General features: G+C 41.4%; 1 long non-coding RNA gene across 1 annotated transcript in view; it reads right to left on the bottom strand.

Annotated features, from left to right (window-relative positions):
* LOC135698464 (uncharacterized) overlaps positions 1-16,301 on the bottom strand; it is a 102,560-nt gene that overhangs the window by 47,423 nt on the left and 38,836 nt on the right. Inside the window, exon 3 of the long non-coding RNA XR_010517489.1 lies at positions 5,717-5,759. This is a non-coding gene — a long non-coding RNA (uncharacterized LOC135698464). The remainder of the gene's footprint in view (positions 1-5,716; positions 5,760-16,301) is intronic.

Below are 16,301 nucleotides of genomic sequence, written 5' to 3'. Positions count from 1 at the left end.
CGCCTCCCACCCCCCACAACGACTCCCTGTGTTATCCGATCTGGGAGCTGGTAGCAGCACAGAACGAAGAAGAAAGAGAGAGAGATAGTGGTTGGCGGGGGGGTTCTGCCATGCCCCCGGAACACGCCACCGAACCCCAGGAAAGGAAAGTCGATCAATTGAATTGAATAGAATTGAGAGATAAGCCGCTTCGGGAAGCCGTTGTTGTTGCCGTCAAAATAGAGCCCGGCTACACGGCGCTGCCGGAGAATAGCGGTGCAAGAGGAGAACCGCCTGAAAGGAAATAGTGTAGTAGTAACCTCGCCACCGTGCTCTCGCGCCCCTGCGGCTGACCTTTCCCGGGCCCGGCCGTGTCTGAGAAGTATAGACTTTCAAGAACCGGGAGAAAACCCGAGAGCATGATTATGCATAATATCGACCGGTGTTGAAAGGAAACGAACGGAAAAGAATTACCTCGCAATTGAAGCATACCACGTAATTTTCAGCCCGTAGCCTCAGTTCGCGACTTGTGCCCCCGCTTTCCCCTCTATCTCACACCGTCGTGCCGGGAATAATAGAACCCGAATAGATATACGTATTAAACCCGGTCGAAAAAGTTGTACGCGATTAACGTCGTTACGTAAATTTATGGAAAGCCATCGCATCGATGACGGCGGCGGCGGCGGCGACTCGTCCAATAACCTCGAAAAAGAAGCGAGGTGGTGGCTGCTGAAAACCAATCCTCGAAAAGCTGCGGAACGAAACTGACCTCATTTCGAACCGTGGCAACAATGAAGCGCACTCTGTACAAAAATGCCGAAAGGCTTTAGCCCCCAAAAAAGGGAAAATTCTGCCTTCTGCCTGTCATTATTCGCCCGGCCCGCCGCCGACGACGACGACGACGAAAATGAAAACCTTGGGCCGAGTGATGCGATGTCTGGAGGGGGTGTTCCGATTAGATCAGGAACAAACGAATAAAAAACCGGCCAAGGCTACAATCGAAAAACACTCGCGTAGAAATATATGTATCTCTTGGGTGCGCGTTTGTGTTCATGTTTTTATCCTTGATGCAGGCGAGCGGACGGACCGCGAAGGATCAACTTCGTGACTGGACTCCGAAAATGGATTAGAGATAGCAATCAGGGGTGCACCCCTCGTTTCCTCAAAGGGGGAAAAACAAGCTAGCGATACCTGTGCGAGTGCATATATCTGGCTAGTCATGATCCCTGGAGCAGCTAATGGTAGGCACAATCGATTCATTAGAAAAGGATAGCACACACGAAATGGTCTTAATTTTTCTCTGTCAAATGGCGACGAGGGAGATCGTTATCGGTGATCCCCTCGGCAACGTCATCGTTACGAAGGCCACCATATTTGGCCTACAAATGATAGCGCGACAGCGCAAGCTGCATCGGCTTCTTAGAATTGTCACCAGCTGATGATCCGCAAATAAACACACACACACACACACGCTGAGAGAGCGAGAGAGACAATAAGTCTAATAACGTTTTAATGACCTCATTAAGATCCAAGCCGGACGAATCGCACCGTTGTTTGTTGTTCGCATTCACTGGCATCGACGCTGTTGGCATGTTTTCCGAAGAAACCCAGCGGCTGCATAAGGAATCCATCAGCCAAACGAACGTAAACGTGTTTGTTGTTTCCTCGGAAATTGACGGATGAGCGGTAGCCGGAGTAGAGACAGAGAGTGCGCTCACTCTGCCCGACAAGTGTGCGTGCCGATTTCCTAGAAATCGCAACGGCATCGGATCGTGAATCTTCCTTTCCCTTTGGCGGCGGGAGTAGAATTCCAGACTGGGCGGGTTCTGGGAAGTCACCGTACCGTGTGATGATTTCAAGATGCTTGTCTCGTGATATGAGAGACGGAGAGTGAGAGACATGCGGGAAATTACCAATTGATGGGGTTCTCAGAATCAGAAGAATGCAATCCATGGACCCCTCGTAAACTGTCAAATCGTCTCTGTTGAATCAATTAAAATATTCTCACGTCGCCGAGCCAGGTGCGCGCCGTGCAGCTCATCGTGGGAAAAAATCACACAATCCCGAATTTTGAATAAATTAGGACCCATCCAAGTAAACGGGAGCAAATTCCGTCACCTCCGTTGCCAACATATGGCTTGCTCTGATTTGAATAACAAACGCTCGCATCCATACGGAGCAGGAAAGTCTCACCGGCAGAGTGCGCTCTCTCCTGCGTTGCTTGGCGTTTCTTTTGACAGATCGTGGTTGGCTCACAAGGCTCAAGGGGGTAAATATGTTAAGTAGATTCCTGTCAACGACAACGGTATGTGTGCTGAATCGTAAATAAACTATTTTGTTTTGTGTCTGGTCTGGCTTCATTTGAATATTTTTCAGGGTACTTTCTCGGCCCGGCGGAGTTCCCACCGAATCCGGGAAAGGTGCTCATAAATAACACACGAAAAAATCAAACAGATAGAAAAAAAGATGAATGGGCTAAACTGAAAATCCACCGTAAACTAAATCTATTGTGATGCTAATCGGAGGGAAATTAGATGCATCTATTCTCATCCAGGGCCAGGGGGAAACAGCGATGCATTCAAAACAAAACAACAAAAACGCTGCAGGAATTTTGACACGTTGCACCTTTCCGGGTTGTAACTGTCACGGATTCCGAGCGTCACGGCTGAATAACCCTCTCGAACCCGGGGAGCCACAAAGCTTCGTGGCTTCGTTTTTTTTTTTAGGAAGCCCTCCGCCTACTTTGAGCCGAAATGCGGGGGCTAGCCTAAAGCGACGCCGCTGAGGCACCATTCGAAGAGGTAATTTATGCATCCGATAATCGTGTCCAACTACGGCAGCAGTGGCGGCGGCGGCGTCGGTTCTTTTCATCCTCCTTCTATTCGGTCAGAAATGGGAAAAAGAACTAGCCATCGCCGTGTTGTCGTCGTCGGGCTAGAACCTTCCGAACAGCGCATGGTTGTCGCATTTATTATATTGTTTTGATCATTAACATTTTGCGCGGGGGTTTCTCATATTTTATACGACGCCCCCTCCTCGCTGGAAAGATTTCGTCCTGCTGATAAGATTGGAACGAGCCGACTACCGTCTGAATCTGACTGACATCCGGTCGCGCGGTTTGCGGCACAAGTGACACATAAATGGAGCGCACTTGCCGACGCGCTTGTTGTCGAGCCCCTCGGTGCATGCCGCTTCGCGAGGGACACTTTGACAGATGAGTTTGCCGTTTACCGCTGGAAGTGCAAGTGCATTTCAACTTGTAAAGCGAAGTTTGTGTAAAAATCGGAGTGGATTTTGAAAGGAACTCAAAAATTTGCCGCAGGACAGAAAGCAATAAATCCAATTATTCTCAGGAAAGCGCTCCCATTTGACTGCGTACATATGTTTTCGTCGTGCCGCTATCATTATCCTGTGAGTATTGCTTTTTTCGGCAATTGAAGAGCATTCGAAGCAGCCTGCTTCGTATATGTTTCCGAGACCGATGACGACGACGACGACGACGACGGGTAAGGGGCAAGGATCAGGGGCAAATAATAGCATTCTCGAGCTTCGAGTGAGTCGCTCCCTTCGATGGGCTCCTGTTGACTTTCGAAGCAACTCGAATGCCTAAACAAAAGGTGTGTTATGCCTCTCCGTTACGGAAAAAAAAAGTAAAAGGGGAATAAAGCTACTCTACCCGGTACCGACTTCGAAGGTTAAGAGTAGATAAATCTAAATAATAGGTTGTTTGCGCCGATACATCTACGGAGCGTGGAGCAAAACCGAGCGCGCTTGTTGGCCTTTAGGCCTTTCGGGTGAGTCACTGTGCAGCACGAAAAATTCCGCTGCATGCTGCCAATTTCCCTCGTGATCTGGCGGTGATTCCGAGTTTGCATTCACAATAAATAATAACCAAGGGAACGGAAAACTCTTTCGACTTCTCCTGCCAGGCTGGCAGACGGGCCAAACTGCCAACGAATCAACAAAACAACATCTGCATATTATGCGTTTTTTTTTCGCTACTCGCTTCCTTCCGAAATCCCTTCGGGGGGGTTTCATACAATTTCTCGCCTTCTGACAAGTCTACCGGAGCAACAACGTTCATCAAGCAAGCTCTCCGAGCCCTAATGATTACATTACGGGAAATTTGAAAAGTGTTGAAAAATTAGAACTCAAATAACGACCCGGTGCGATCGAAGCGTTGAGATAAAAACTTTTGCACCACCAGAGAAAACACAGCTGTCAAACTAACAACCTGTCAAATGGTCAATCTGTCAAAAATGATTACGAGAAACACAAAAGCGTTGAGAATTTCAAGAGAGGTCGAAGGGCACACACATGGCCAAGCTTCGGATCGCTCGAAGATTTCGGAAGACGCGGAGCAATAAGAGGAAAAAACACCTAGCAAATAAACATCGAAGCCTTTATTTGTTTATTAATTTACGAGTGTCTCTCCCCTGTCTCTCCCGTCCGAGTCCATCGCGTGAAGCATGTAAAGCGCTGCTGCGCGGTGATGATGGTAACAAGTGACAGCATGACTCTTCCCGTCGTGCGTGCCTTCGTTCGAGTGCCCTTCCGCTCGACCATAGAGGAGACTTGCGGACAGGAAAAAGAAAATATTTACTTTTAAATTTCCAGCGTGAGTGTGTCTCTCCCCCCACTGAACAGGTCTTATTGTGTTTGTACTCTTCTTCGGTCGCGGGACGGAACAACATCAGAATGCACGCCTTTCTCCACCGCTTTCGGCAGGAGGCTCCGGGGGTGTTGTTTGCATTAGAAATATTCTCGCCGAAGCGTGAAACTTGCTTGCTTTTGACAGCGCGCTCGAAGGCCCTCCATAAATTGTGCGCTAAATTGGCAGTTTCCACCATTGGACAGCCACATAGCGCAAGCACTCTATCGGTATTCAATTCACGCGGGATTCTTTGGCTATTCAGCCGTTTCAAATTAGCACTTTTGAAGCTGCTACGACCACTTGCTATGCACGAGCGCACGTCCGACCACTTCTTCCCGCCCGAGTGGCGTCCCCATCATCACCAAGCTGTCAAAAGCGACAAAAATTGATTCTCCAGCGAAGTCGACGACGGCGTAGTTGCGAATGTCGCGGGAATGACAAAATATGAATAATAAAAATATTTTCTTTCTATTAAACTGTCAACCGCTTCTTTGCGGGAAGGGGTTCCGTGATAGCGCAGACGGGGAGCAAGTCACGGGAAGGCCCCCTGAACATAAATCATTATTTTTCAATGCGTTGCACGGCGTGGCTCGGGAGATCCAAGCAGGCGAGGCACGTTGACCCTTTCTGCGCTTACATTTTTGGGGAGCTTTGGAAGCCGCAAGCTTGGAAGAAGATCCCCGGCACCAAGTGCGAAGGAATGTGCACGCTAATTTGCATACGCGACTGGAGAGACTGTTGAAATGGGCTCGTCCATTCGTCGGTTTCAAGGTGGAGGTGAAGAATGCTTATCTAATTAATTTATCTAAGCCGTTTTTTTTTTTTTGGTTTGGTTTCGTAACGTTCGCTTCGGCGGCATTCTTTCGGTCACATGTGGGACCGAAACCGGGCCTAAATGGGCAGTGAAAAATGTGAAACGCGATGGGTGGATGGAATCTTGATTTTTTTTTTTTTTTTTTTTTTTTGACAGAAACAACGTTTACTAGTCAATGGAGGACGTGCGAAAGCTTACGATGGAACCCAATTTAGCCGCTTTAGTTGAAATAGGTGGCAGGAGGAGCTGAAGCATGGAGACAAACTTACCGTTCAGTGAGCGACGTTGAAGTCCACACGATTGGATGGGGTTCTGAAAATAATGGAGAAATTCATAGATTAAGTATTTGGAAGTAAACTGGGTAGGGTTTTTAGGAGGCAATATTTATAATTTCGGTTTCAATGATCAATATCCTTTTGCAGACCCCTCGTTTTGCATTGAATCAGGGAAGAGTGCCTGCATTAGACGAGTTAAAGCAAATTTTGTAGTTTGAAATGGCGTTAATAGATTTAATATGTGAATCTACAGTGTTGGTACCATACTGCTAAAGAAAATTATTACTTTATGGTTTAGTTATAAAGTAAAATATTAAGCTCATCATTCACTAATAAGGGTGTCGACTCAACGAACAAAACAAAATTCCCTGATGTTCCCTGATTTTCCAGTATTTTTCAAATAAATTCCAGGTGCAGTGCCTACCCAATTTTGGCAACACAACTCCATCAGCACTTTCCTCAGAATATATTAGTACTTTTTGGACATTTTTTTTTCATGAAATACCACACGGACTTCTAACCCATGAAGAATGCAAAAAAGACAGAAATCTCGTGTTGCCAAAAACGGGAAGGATCCGCATTCTACCCTACACAGAAAAAAATGCTGAATTGGAACTATCGCGTAGATCGTTTAATTTTGAGCTATACTTGGCATAAACAGCGAAATCGTTTACAAGTTTGCATACAATATTGCAAATCTATGCGATATTGCGCTTAAATTTACACGAAATATCCCGTTAATTTATGCCAAATCTAGCGTTAATTTTATGTGTGCTATATCTCGCAGAAATTTGCATGAATTTTTCAAACGGTGTAGGGGCATAAATTCATCCAAATCTCCAAATCATCTTCATAGTGGCCAGCAAATCTCGATTAGCAATTTTTCCGTTTTTCTCCCGGAGTTTTAGAAATTATCGCGGTTTAGGTATTTTAATTAAGCACAAAACTGAAAGCGATGAAGCCGAAGGATAAATGGGTAATTTCTAAGACAGCAGGACCTTTGCTGGATCTTGAATTTGGATCTGCGACAGGTTCGAAGTATCTTTTTGTATGAAAATTTCGCCCGAAACTTTAAGGCTTTTATTTGATTATTCTCAAGCCTTTCCTTAAGATTAATTTCCTTTCACATTGATCTCTCCAGAATTCTTCTAAAATAAATTTGAAATTCTCTCTAGAAATTCCTTGAAATTGTTTTTAAAATAGTACAGAAATTCTCTGTAGAACACTCCCAAAAATTTTAAATTCATCCTTTCTTCGAACTCTTTCTAAGAATTCACTAGAGCTTGAGTTTTTAAATTGACATGAAATTCTCCGTAGAATTCACCTCAGACCAACAATTGAAAAAGGCCTATTAGCTTTTGTGAGCAAAACTTGTATTCCTCCTTCCCCGCCAACACCATCTGGCAAGGGAAATTCTCCCGCCGAGAATGGTCTTCACATTTTTCTCAGAATTATCTTGGAGTTGGCCTCTAAAATCTTTTGAAAATTGCATGGAATTCTCATTAAAAAATTCTCTTGAAATGCACTTGGAATTACACTCGGACTTTCCTTACAGATCTTCGCAGAATTACTTTGGAAATGTACCCTCAAAATCCGATTCCATTGGAATTTTTCAAGAATCTTGGAATCCTCTTCACTCTTGGGAGATCTAGTAAAACCTCTTTTGGAGGTTTTCTAAAGCTCCCTCCCCCTTGATGTTATCTCTGGAATTCATTCTAAAATCTACTCAAATTTGCTTTGGAAAAAAAACATTCTAAAATTCTCTTAATAGTTCTTCAGAGTGACTGTAGTTATACTGAAAATCGCAACCAGTCCAAGGGTCTTGAATTCTTATTGTTTTCGAAGAGGGGACGAGGTATAATTTTCCAGATGTGTCAACTAAATGCATGGAATTTTCCCGGTGACTTAAAATTTCAGCTTTTTCCGGTTTTCCCGGTTCACTGGTCACTCTGCATTTCACATATGAAACACTTGTTTTTAATCCCATTATATTTGTTTTACCTTGAGCACATTTTGAGACCCAGCTCCGTAAGGAAATTATTCCGGATAATATGCTTAACCAAAAGCTAATTCGCGGGTGGATTCCTCCGGTGGGAAATAGTAAAAACAACGCTGTCATCTCCAAAATTATGTTAGTTAATTCCATCTAAATTGCAATAGCAGCTACATTACCATATTAAAACTTTACTGTGAATCTAATTTCACGAGCTAACCAGGTTAACAATGAAGACCAAGAATACTTAATACATCCGCTCTATGCTGTCAAAGTAATGCTTGTCTACGTATCTTTGAAATGAAATGTGCTACTCCAAGCAATCTAAAACAAAACTCCCAAGCAAGACCATTATCCTAAATTGTCATTTAGTTAGTTCTCTGAGCTAATCAAGCTGTTAAGATCACAAAAAGGAACAAGAACTAGCAGTATTCAGAAAAAATCAATATCTTCTCTTAAAACTGGGCTTGGACAAGGCAAGTCAGTTGATCAACTCAGTTGAACTCAACTGACTTGAACGAGTAAACCATGCCAATTAACTGACTTGAATTGAAAAAAAGTTGAACCAGGCTCAACTTTTCAAGCCAATTGAATTCAGCTGAGTTCAATCAATGACTTGCCTTGTCTAAGCCCAGCTTAACTCTTAATCATTCTTGCATTTGCTCAAAAGCGCTCCAATGCGCTCAAGGGATTGATTTTTGTTGGGCACAGCTGGATCGAGCAAATTAAATTGAAAACCATCCTCAAACTACAACGAGTAATTAAGTTGTTTGAAACTAGCGAAGTCAGTCATACTTATTAATATGTTTCTGTTATAAAGAAATAATTCCCTGACTTAAAGGAATTCCCTGATTTTCCAGAATTTTCCAGGTAGTCGACACCCTGCTAATAGGCACCACTTTTACAGTTGTGGAAGTGCCTAATTGTGGTTCCTTTAATAGAGGAACCCGACCATAAGGGAATAACACATTTATTACAGCTTGTGTTATTTTGTTTCACTATAATTTGTAACACAGCTTGTTACACTCAAGATCCCGGATGTAGTTAAAATAACAAAAAATGTAACAAAAATTTCCTTTAGATACAACAAAAATATAATTCACTATGTTATTTTCATAACAAAAACATAACAAATTTTGCAACACAATTATGTTGTGCTATTACAAAATTATATCAAATCGTGTTATAATCATATATTTCACTTTGTAAATCAAAAACTCAGATTGATTAACAGAAATACAAAACATTATCAAGCTCATAGAAAATATAATGCTTGAAAGACACAAGAAGAAATATATTTGATTTTTTATTGGGGTTTGGTCAAAAATATCTGGTTGTGATAAAATCTTGTTAAGAATCAATTACAAAATCATAAAAAAATCAATGCATTTAAATTTGTTTAAGATTTGTTATATTATTTTCTTGGTGATAAGTTTCCTTAACTTAATTACATCATAATCAGTTATCCATAACAAGGCTTGTTAGAATCTTGTTATTTTATTGTTATACCCTTCTTGTCGGGAAACCATTGTTTTCTATGGATTATACAATTTAAATAACACTATCAGTAGATCACCTTTTCGTGGTATGTAAGATCTACAGCCGATTCCTAGTCCTGACTTCTTCAAACTCGGGGAACAGGATTTTCCAGTAATCAAAGCAATACATCTTAGTCCTTGTTACTTTTTATGCCTTCTTGATAGTGACAAGACTCGGCTTTGTCCACCGAGGATGATCTTGAAACAAGGAAAAAATTAGTTAATTAGTCTTCATCTATGTGATTCCTAATCTTCTATTCGTTGTTCTAGTTAGAAGTGGTTAAGACAAGGGTTCTGATGCATGGTCATTATCGGTATTATTGCTAAATTTAGTTGCTTAGGAATCCAATTTTGACTGACAAGGGTGTTCTCACTCTTCGAAGGGTATAAATTGCGGGACCTTTAAATTAGAGTCGGATCCTTGCGATGAAGTCAAGAATGACAACTGTTTCAAAACTTCATCACTTCTCAGAAGTGATGGAGTAATACGACATGCACGAAACTAAGGACACGGGATATACTACAATAGATCAAATTATTGGTCCCAGTGGTGGTATTCGTTTCCGAGAAAGGTTTGAAACCTTTAAGCGAATACATATGAAAATCCACCATTATTCGAGCAAAAGTTCCATAAAATTTTCTTGATACAAAAGTTTTAAATATTACAACCAATAACAGATTCTATACGGTGAATTTAATTAATATATTGGGATTCAAATATCTCTGATCAAAATGGAAGATATCTAAATTCTACAATCAAGATTAAATTTTAAAGTAAATTAATCAAGTGATTCGAGAATTCAACTTCTAGATCAAAAACAGTTTGCCCGGATTTTTTTTTCAATTCCGGGATTTCGATTTTTCAAAACTCCAGCGTATTAACGGGGCCTCATAGCCCAATCAGTAAATGCACGGTATTATCAAGCCGGAGGCGGCGACTTCGATTCCCAGGCCAGTCGAGGGACTTCACTGGGCATAGAGTATCATCATAGAGGTAACTCTAAGACTAGAAGGTTCCGAAGAAACGTGCTTAACTTTTAGGCTCAGCTCAGGTACACTCTTCGGTCCCAAGCTAATCGATGCACCCCTCGAAACATAGGAAAATCCACGAACTCCTCATTTTATCTGTCAAACTTTCATATCGAATCAAAACAAACAGTGTGTAGTACTCGAATTTTGACTAGAAATGGGGTATGTTAATCGATTTGCTTGGAACCAATAGGCTAGTCAAGTAGTGAGCCAATTTAAAATCGATAGTTTCGTATTGATTGTTGGTATCATTGTGCTTGCAACATAATATACAAATTAATGCAGTGGCGTCGTGTCCACATGTGCAACCTGTGCACGACACAGGTGTTAATAATAAAAAAAAAATGCGTTCCGATTTTTATAGATTTTATGGTCACATTATAGCTGTACTTCTTTACTGCAGACCACAAGTGACCATGAATACACTCAATTAAATCTTCGAACTTGGTTTGCTGCAAAAAGGATTAAATTCAGTTCGGATGGTCGATATCACTACCATGACAAAACTCGTTAAATAGTGCACCTAGAACCGAACTTTTTTGGGTGGCGATTGGCAGGTTTGTGAGTGGTCAAATGCCTGATGTATGCCAAGCAGACCTTCTATCACCTCTTGAAACATACCACAAATTTTCCACAATACATGGCGGTTTGTACCACTGTTTTTATTGAAACTTTCAACAGTCACGTGTCAAACGGAAGCAACATGGAAACAGCAGTCTGGTACGCTTTGGACGTTATCATACTTACATACCGGTTTGAATGTGAGTTTAAATTAGAAGAACATTTGTGATGTATGGGTGCCTAAAGCGTGCATTTATCGCTGTGCACTTGGATATCTGATTGCAGGCAAAGACAGTAATGGAGAAAGAGAGCGCAAAAGCTCGCACTCACTCTCTTGTCAGTTGTAAATCTCTGGATTCTAGATAGAGCTGGAATTATGGCGTAACAGCTTTTGTAAACAATGACTTCTTTCGATGATTTCTAGAAAGTTAAGGCTTGTCAACGCAACGGTTATGTTGGTTTGCGTGGGCGTGCCTTGAGTTCCTAGAAATCGTCGATAGAAGTCATTGTTTACAAAAGCTGTTACGCCCTGATTCCAGCTCTATCTAGAGTTACCGATGGTTGGTGCACCTGTCAAAACTAATGAGCTTCACCTGGTTCATTCTGATAGTGTTGTTCTGATGAATAAAGAGTTGATTAATTCAAGTTTGCTACCCAGGGGGACTTCATAAATTTTCTCTAGATTTTGACACTGTTTTGTGTCAAAAAATGATTTCGGAAGTGTTTGACGGATATTCTTTATTACACTTCAGTCGAAAGAGTTAGCCTTGTTATAAAAACGAGATTTGGTTAAGTTTTGCAATTAATTATACGATTTGAGTAGAAGCTATTGCACTATGGGCAAATATGGGTTCAAAATTACCCAAAATTCAATATCTCAACAGCACGCTGACCGGAGAGCCTTTTAGGTATGTGTTTTGGACCATTTTACCCCATTTTCTCCTACTTTTTGGAGGAAATGTTTTTTTCACAGCTCTATTTTTCGTAAAACATAAGCACTTTATGCATGGTTTTTGAATACTATGTCTTTAAACAACAGTTCATGAGATATTAGGGGAATACGGGGTACACGGACGATTTCCCTTCGGAAAAATTGTTTTTCATGGCCGGAATTCAGCGTGCTGTTGAGATATTGAATTTTGGGTAATTTTGGACCCATTTTTACCCATAGTGCATTGGTAGGAAAATCATTTTTGCAGTATGGAGAATATCATAAAATCCACGATTTGTGACTAAATATGCTTTCACAGAAGGAAACAAATGTACGAGTTTTCACCTTATCACCATAGTAATGTAGTCGTGCAATTTTTGTGCATCTAAGACTGCTCATAAAGACAATAAAAACTTAAAAATTTTCATGCATTTCCAAATGGCTTCCTACCATTCCCATACATTCAAAAGTGACTGGCCCTCTGGATGTGGATGATGTCAAAAACAACAAAACATGATTGATTCCACCTACTTCGATTAGCGCGAAAATGGCTATACAAGTTTTGTTTACACAAGATGATAGGCCTTTCAAATGTTACCAGTGGCGTCGCCTTAACCTCAATCTACCTGTGCATCAACTCTCAAAACATAAACAATTATCAAAATATTGCTCGCAATGGATAGATATCGAGTTAACTAAAATATTAAGTGTGTTTTTCAACCGATTCGAGTATGAATATGGCACAAGGGGTAAGGCACTCAGCACATTGTGCCGAAATTATATTCTACACAGCTTGGGCACATCCATCGACACATTTTCGACATACCTTCGGCACAATCTCGTAGGCATTAGATTGTTGTAAATAAAATGGGAGCACTGCTGGACAACTGTCATTGAAGTTGTTCAGAGCATTACGTACTGTTTGACTGTATGTTCAGGAACATCTTCTAAATAACCACTTCATTCGAGCAGTTAAAATGACGTTTACTACCACTTGAACTTTGACATTATTTTGAGACTTTTTCTTCTAGAACCACGAGAAAAGTAGCTAATATTTGTGCGTTTCATAAAAAAAATGGAAATTAGTTGGTCCAGTTTTGTGTAATCACTGGTAGAAAGTCACGCCAAAACTGCTTGACAAAGTGGTCAATTGAATATACCAGAGGAACTCAGACCAGCAGTTCACTTATGAACAGTAGGTTCTAGAGTGGACTCAAGAGGAAGAGGCAGTTAATCAGACCTCATTAGTACCCTTAATTCAAATAATGCTGCAACTCACACAAAACAAACTACAGAAGTCTTTTCGTCACCCTCTATAGTCGGTCTCCAACAATGCTCCCCACCGGTTCCAACTCGTTCCGGCCGAAAGTCTAGGTTTCTGGTCTGCCTTTGAGGGCATTATAAAACACTAAAACACAGGGCTTTCATTACCCTATGGATCACAAAACTCCGAAATTTCGCACACTCGCCACTTCCCGCGTCATCCTCAATTCGATTTTTCCTTGCGATTTCATACCAAAACATTCAAGGTGTCAGAAATACCGGGTTGCCGGGATGGGTATTTTACAAACAATCGCAGCTTGCTCTAATATGACCGGCACAATCGGCATATTTGCGGCACACTGACAAAAAAGATAACCCAAGATTGGTGTGCGGAGTGACCTACCCCTTGATATGGCATTAAATCTGTTTTTGAAAGTTGGTGCACAGGTAAAAAGTGAGGTTACGCGACGCCACTGAATGTTACATTAGGTAGTGATGAATATAGTAATTGAGAATATGACCCTCGATTTCATGGAGCATTGAAAAATAAAACAAAAACTAATATGTGGTGGTACGCTATAACGAACAAAGTTTGTGGTTCACAGGTACACAAATGAAGCACGCAACGCCTCTGAATTAATGCAAGCTCTCAATTAATAACACCAAGTTGAGAGCACGCCAAAAGTTAATATGCTATAAGCAACGAGCTTGAACTCCGAAGAAGAAAGAAGAAGGGTATCGAAAATTTACACCATAAATGTTTTAGTTTAGAATCTTGAATACGTTTCTTAATCTGGAACCTCTGGGATCGCTATATTTCTTCGTAGTCCAGGATCATAGAATCATTTAGGATATTGAACTGTTTACAAGTTCGATTTTTTTTACATTGCTCGAAACTCGAGATGTTGCTGAGACTGGGATCTTTTTAATGTTTCAAATCCCGTGATGTTGTTTTTTTTAATCCATCATCTTGATTTAAAAGTTTGCTTTACCCTGGGGTTTCCATTTTTTATTTCATTTCCATGATCTTAATTAAGCTGAATCCAAGTCCGAGATCCGATCAATTTCAAATGACTCTTGACCATGGTTATTGTTTTAGGTCTGGGGTCTTCAACAAAACTAAAATAAAAAATAATAAAAGTGACAACGAAGCCTTGCAAATTCTGAATATTAAAAATATTTATAAGTCCGGAATTCGTCGAAACTCAAATGATCCAGAATCTTGGTTTTCAAGCCATGGATTTTAATTGAAATCTAAGTCCGCAATCTTCAAAATTGTCCTAAGAACGGAAACTTCAAACTGAATTACGTGCCAGAATCTTGAAGAAATAGTCCAACATGTTCATAGTACAAGAACTTTTCCCCTGATTTAAAAAGTTCAAGTCCATGCCTTCTAAAAACAATCATAACAGTAACCCATCCGTATATGCGGTGGGTGGTACCGTCCACTTTCTCCGCTGTCCTTTAACTAATTGATCAACTTAGATGGTCAAGTTTTGAACCGACCACAGCATGCTTGTGGTGCTACTGTATATGGACGATCAAATCAAGAGCCACATGTGAAAAGAGCATACAAGCTTTTTGTAAACAAACGTTTATAGGTCTTCTTCTCGCCTACCGAGGGTCGCCCACGCAAACTAACAACATCATCGGGAAGGGGAAAGCTTTCCCTATCTGGTAATGTTGATGGTTTGCGTTGGTGTCATATGGGTGGTTAGAAATGGAAATAAGAAGGTTTGTTTACAAAAAGCTTGTATGCCCTTTTCACATGTGGCTCTTGAAATGTAAAATACGGTGGTAACCACAGCATAGTTCTGTCAAAACCTCAGCATTTTTATTGATCCTGTTGGTGCACGAGACGCAGACGTAGAAGTCACGGTTTATTATGCGAATGCTTTAAAGCTAAAATATATAACACGATTGTAATTTACAGAATACCGATAGTTATGCCCTAGGAATACTCACAATTCTGTGACTCTAGTCGCAATACCCTGCGTCCTAGTGACCTCCCTGTGATAGCCAACTGTGATGACCTGTTTTTAATTAGTTTATCGTCTTAGTCATAAGTCAAACATTAGAGTTAACGTTTACTTACTGTCTGTCCGTATTGGAATTGAGATTATCATAAATTTTAGTTCACTTAGTGGAATGTTTGCATGAATCTAACCTATAAGTATAATTCAAGTAGAATAAGTAATTCACCGGTATTTTTCTATAATATTTTGCATGAAAAACTCACGAGACATTTGTAAGCACAGGAAAGGATTCACAAATGTTAGGAAATATAGCGTAATAACCTCAATAAATTCACTTTTAATCAGAACAACTTTCATCGGCATGCCATTCATTCTAACACATTTGACTTGTTATTTTCATCTAATGACATTTCTGATCTATCAAACTGGTTCAGCATCCCTACAGAACATTTCGTTTGGAACGCTGACGCTTGTAACGCCTCCCGCTATATCCCCCTCTCCGTAATGCTGCTCCGGTCCAGCAGGATTACCTGTCGGAAGTACGTCCATCACGGCGAGCTTCGCCACGGGACGCCGTAGAACTCCTGCAATCGTCTGGACGTCTGCCTGCCGAATACGACCATCTTTTCCCGGGATGACCTTCACTACTTTACCACGAGGCCATTTATTCCGGACGGCTTCACCTACGATGAAGACTACATCTCCTTCCTCAATGGGTTTCGCTTCGTCATGCCATTTAGTTCGTCGAGCCACCACCGGCAGATATTCCCGGATCCATCTCGTCCAAAACAGATCCAGAACATAGCGACATAGATTCCATCCGTTTCGTAGAGCCTCACCTTCTGTTGTAGGCACTCTCTCCTGCTGCTTGACTCCATTCGAGCTCAGGAGAATGAAGTGATTCGGAGTTAATGCCTCCTGGTCCGCTGTCTCCAGTCAAAGGTCTGGACTCCGCTTCACAAAGTATCGTTTGGAATACTTCTTCCGAAGGCGTACGGGAAAGGTTAATTAACTCCATCGCTATTGTTACCGCTCTGACCATCCTTTCCCATCCATTGAGCTGATTTTCGGTAGGTAACTAGTTTATAGTTGACACTAATCACATACAAAAACTACAAGGGACAGCCCTATGGGGTTGTGCGCAATGGTGACGTAGGACTACGTGATCTTATAAAATAAATCTTATTTGTTAACTGCAGCAGAAGCTTGTGTTTTGTGTACGAATAGGAATTTGAGCGGGGTTCTCTCTGTTTATACTCTTAGGCATGACGCGCTTGACATAGATACA

The sequence above is a fragment of the Ochlerotatus camptorhynchus genome, unplaced genomic scaffold (assembly GCF_037179485.1).
Source record: "Ochlerotatus camptorhynchus isolate MF236.1 unplaced genomic scaffold, CSIRO-AGI_Acam_v1.1 ptg000086l, whole genome shotgun sequence".
Classification (NCBI taxonomy): Eukaryota; Metazoa; Arthropoda; class Insecta; order Diptera; family Culicidae; genus Ochlerotatus; species Ochlerotatus camptorhynchus.
Note: the sequence above shows the minus strand (reverse complement) of the source record. Positions and strands in the feature narration are given on the sequence as shown.